We start from the raw sequence: 4,481 nt of genomic DNA on the forward strand, positions 1-4,481 counted from the left end.
CAGGAGGCTGCAGCTTGGTGAAGGCTTGAAGGACCTTCTGCCGTGGAGCTGAGTCACTTTGCTCCGGCTGCCGAGCTCATTACCAACTTGGCAGCTTGGAAAACCCCCCACTGAGCATCTCACGCTTTTGAAGGCAGAGGTCTAGCAGGCGTGTGTCTCCACTCGCGTCAGCCGGGCTACACCCCGTCCTTGCTGGGGGCCCCGGTGGAGAAGCCATTCTGAAGCTCATTCAGGCGGTTGGCAGAACCCAGTCGCTTGGGTCTGCAGGGCTGGGCTCCTGTCCCCCCGACGCGCGGCGGCCTCCACCTTGAGGCCAGCAACTTGCACGGGATCCTGCCTGTGCTTTGAAGCGCTTGGATTTCCTCGTAAGCTCCAGCTCTGCTCTGAAGCGTCCGCAGGACGACACAGGGGAGAATGACGTCTGCAAAGTCCCTTTTGGCTTGTAATAGAGCGTGTTTGTGAACGCGGCACCGCGTGTGGAGATCACGGAAGCCACACTGGCAACTGAGTGCTCTCAGGGCGCGGAGTGGGGACGGCCGGGGCCTAACCCACGGGCGCCAGGAGCTCTGAACTGGGAGTAGAGCCCTGCGGCCGTGGGAACGGCCCCCACGAGGCTCAGCAAGGCCTCCGCTGGAGCAGAACGCAGGTAGACGGCCCGTGGCTGATGCAGCCAGAGAGCTGGGCTCTGTTCTCGTCTGTTTCCCGTCATCATCCCAGGAAGTGCCTGGAGGGGTTCACAGGAACGCGGTGCGTGAATCTGTACGGTTCCATCAACTTTTCACAGAAAAGTCGGGTTGATACAGGAGGAGGGAGGGAGGACACCCGCGAAGGGCTGGCGAGAAGACACAGGCAGCCTGGAAGGTGGCAGGGCCCCGGGGAGGGGGGACACAGCCTCCTAAGGCCACAGCGGGAGCCCCACAGCTGGTCTGGAGGCGGCCTGGCACAGAGCTCGGACCCTGGCTGGGGGAGGGGAGGGCGAGGAGGGGATGTGGGGGGATCTGGGCTGCCGACGGCAGGTGCCCCCAGGGGAATGACGGCCGTACCTTCCTGCTCCCCGGCTTGAGAAGCCTCGGGAGGGAAGAACTCCTGGGGAGTCCCATGCCGCTGGGTCGGTTCCAGAGCCCACAAAGCCCCTTGGTTCTGTGAAGGATGGAAAGAGGCGTCGCGGCCGTGAGCGAGGGAGGGACAGAGGGCTGGCCGTGCTTCCCACAGCTCGAGAGGGCACCGCCTCCCCGTGTGCGGGCTCCAGCACGGGACGCGCCAGCCGGGCACCCGCCGTAGGAAGGGAAGGCCCTCCCTGCACTCTGCACCCATCGGTCCACATTTTTCAGGAGTTACATGTACGCAGCCTCCACTTCCAGCTGCTTCAGGCCGGCTTCTGTTCCCCCCACCCCAGCCCAGCTGCAGCGGAGCCCTGCGGGCAAGGACGGGAGCCCTGCGGGCAAGGACGGGAGCCTGAGGCCGGCGTGGCTGGAGGAAGCGCCAGCGGAGGTGGGAGGCGGCCAGACAGCGCAGGGGCCAGGCCACGCCTCCTCAGACAGCCTTGTAGGTCAAGGGCAGGAAGCGACTCTCCTACTGAGCATCACCCCTTATGGGGAACCTGTGCCTTCACCCTGCACACCTGCAGACCCGTCCCCTTCCCTGCCGCCCACATGCAGCCCAGCTGCACCCTCTCCCGGCTCCCCTTCCCAGCGACCCCCTAATCCACTCCCCCAGCCACTCTCTCCACTAGAGTCCCCCAGGCAGGACCCGGGAAAGTACGAACCCCACGTCCTCCTCCCGGCGCCTGCTCGGCTCGGTCCTCCATTCAGTTCTCTGCGCAAACGCTGCCTCCTTGAGAGGCCGGCCTTCCTGACCTCAAACAGCTCACACCTCTGGCCCCGCTCAGGACGCAGGGCCCAACGGGGCAACAGGGCACAGGTGTACTCGCTTGCTGTCCACGTCATCCACCGGCAGGAGGTGAAGGGCAAGACGCTCTCCCCCTTTTCTGCTCTGTTCCAGAACTGGCAGGACACCGGGCACACCGTAAGAGCAGTGTTTCGTCGCGGTCTTCTGCACCACGCCTCACCCCTACGGCCCTGCTTCAGGCTGCAGAGGACGCGAGGTAAGGATTCTGAGCAGATGCGCTTCCAGGCCAGAGGCTGGCCAAGCAGATTCCGCGAGGAACCTTTCCTGCTGTAGGAAGGTGCTTGCTTACTCCTCCCCCTCCCACCGCGGTGCCTGCCGCGGGCCGTTTACTGCATGTGAGGATGAGCGCAGTGCGGCACCAATGGCAACCCTGAGAAACACTTTTTATTATCCGTTTCTTGGCAAAGTTACAGGGCTTTGGTTTACGTGGGCAAACTTACAAATGCTTACTACGTACATTGTTTTAACCTCAAATCCCTGGGCGGGGGTGCTATTCAAACGTAACCAGACAACGAAAAAGCCATGAAGTGGTGCTGGCCCTGTTCAGTGGGAGGCCACAGCTCTTTCCTAGACCATAAGGCACATTCCTCTCTTCCCAGGCCTCGGAGAGCCGGAAATGCACTACAGAGAGCTGTCCTGAAGCCCCTTCAACCAGACCACAAACAAAATATAAGAACACGACCACACATCAGACTTCACGGGGTCGCCCAGACTGTCCCAAGAGTTCACGTTTCGCGCGCCAAATGCCAGGACTTCATTTCAGAGCGAAGCTTTGTTTGGGTCACGGAGAAACGACAAGCTCTGAACTGCACACTTCCCGTCCCTTTTCTGGTGGCGTCTTGCAGCGAAGCAAGCGGAGCTCCTTCAGCAGCTGTACTCTTTGACAACTGACACCGTGTCTTCCGTGTCCCAGACTTCCCGGCAGTGATTAGTCACGTATGAGACAGTAAAACGCACAGAAACGGCAAAATTTAAAACACTGTGAAATCCTGAGAGAATAAAAAAACAGGATCCCTTCATCAATTGACAATCCAGACTCAAACTGCCTGGAGGACCTTTCCCCAGTAAAAGTTCTTCCCAGAACTAAATACGTTTGGCCATCTATATCCACACAGCGGCCACCACACAGACTAACATGCGGATTTAACAGTACACGTAGAAACGACATGCACAGGAAAACAAAGAAGTGAAAACATCATGTCCTCAGGATGCAGCTTTTCCGGGCTCTAAGCCGACCAGTCAACCAGAGTCTGACGGTGAACCTGCTGGACAATTGGGAGAAACTGATTAATCAAGATGTTACCTGTGAGAATTGGAGAGCTCTCGGCCCATAACCACTCTGTCCGAGCTCTGGTGCTCAGAGATCTGACTGAACTCTAGGATGGCTTCCACATCTTAAGGCTGTGACCCCAGCCCACCCTCAAGTGCCTGCGAGAGGTGGGGGGAAGCTCAAAGTCCCTGGGAAATTTTACTCTTTGTTCCAGCCAAAACCTACCAACAGGCAGATAAGCCCTGAGACCCCCCACCCCCTTACAATTGCTACCTTATAGAAAGTTGCATTTATAAATCCTCTCTGTGCGCTCTGAAATGTAAATCTTCCAGTTTTATCCCAAACTGTCCCCTCTAGGACCAGAAAGCCATCTCTTTGGCCTCCCGTTCTCTGCAGGGGGAGAGGGCCTCACCGGGGTGAGTGCCCGCAAGGTTCCGGGGGCAGTTGTGCACCTTTCACAAAGACGGAAGTTGCTTCTCCGGATACGCTCCAGTTAGCAAATCCAGATGGCCTAGTCACATGCACCAAAGCCCACCTGTCACCCTCCAGTGCCTTTCCCCTGGCACGTCGCAATCTTTAAAAACTTCAGAGGAAGTTGAGTTCAGTTCACGCTGGATCCCCTCCCCTGCTGCAAGTTACCACTCCATAAAATCCGTCCTTACCGCTTCCACTGGTGTCTAGCTTTATCCATAACAGCTGTTAAGGGTCCGTCAGCCTGGGATAAACAGTGAAATTGGGCAGGCAGAATGCCGCTTCTCGCAGAAAGGGTCGAGCGAAACGCTCCAAACTGCTGGCAAAATTCAGAAACATTCAGCACTGGTCTTCTGTTTCACCCTTTAAAGAATTCTCCTCTCCTGCCCCATAGTTTGCTTTATGGCCTGGGGTTTCCTTTGGTTCACCCCCCAACCCTCAGCCAGTAGGCAGCTCCACACCTCTTCTTGTTCTACTTCCTAATAATCTTTACGTGTCATTTTTAACGTTTATTTATTTTTGAGAGACAAAGNAGGCGAGCAGCGGGCTGCGAGTGCTGGCTCCCGTTACATAAAACTTTCCCCAACTTCCCCCCTTAAAGAGTGAACGTCGCATCCAACATGGCCTCCTTGCCGTCCACCAGCGCGCCGCTCCTTTGCAGCCCCTTTCGCGACAGAGCCAGGAGCCCTTTACGGCCCCGCCCCCTGTGTGAACCCTGAGGGGCGCCGGGGGCTCCCGGGCCGCGTGCGTGGGGGTCGCGCGCGCGTGCGCACTTGTGCACGTCCGCCTCCCAGGTCGTGCCGCTTCCTTGCCAAGGCCCTGGGGTCAGGTC

The 4,481-nt window shown here is 58.4% G+C and overlaps 1 long non-coding RNA gene across 1 annotated transcript; it reads right to left on the reverse strand.

Moving 5' to 3' along the window:
- Positions 1 to 2,274: 2,274 nt before the first annotated feature.
- LOC144220273 (uncharacterized) lies at positions 2,275 to 4,142 on the reverse strand. The gene is made up of 2 exons (XR_013331673.1): positions 3,841 to 4,142; positions 2,275 to 3,173 (listed from the first exon to the last, which is right to left on the reverse strand). It is a non-coding gene; the product is annotated as an uncharacterized LOC144220273 (long non-coding RNA).
- Between the last annotated feature and the right edge of the window lie 339 nt (positions 4,143 to 4,481).

Source organism: Crocuta crocuta, unplaced genomic scaffold (assembly GCF_008692635.1).
Source record: "Crocuta crocuta isolate KB4526 unplaced genomic scaffold, BGI_CrCroc_1.0 scaffold179, whole genome shotgun sequence".
NCBI lineage: Eukaryota > Metazoa > Chordata > Mammalia > Carnivora > Hyaenidae > Crocuta > Crocuta crocuta.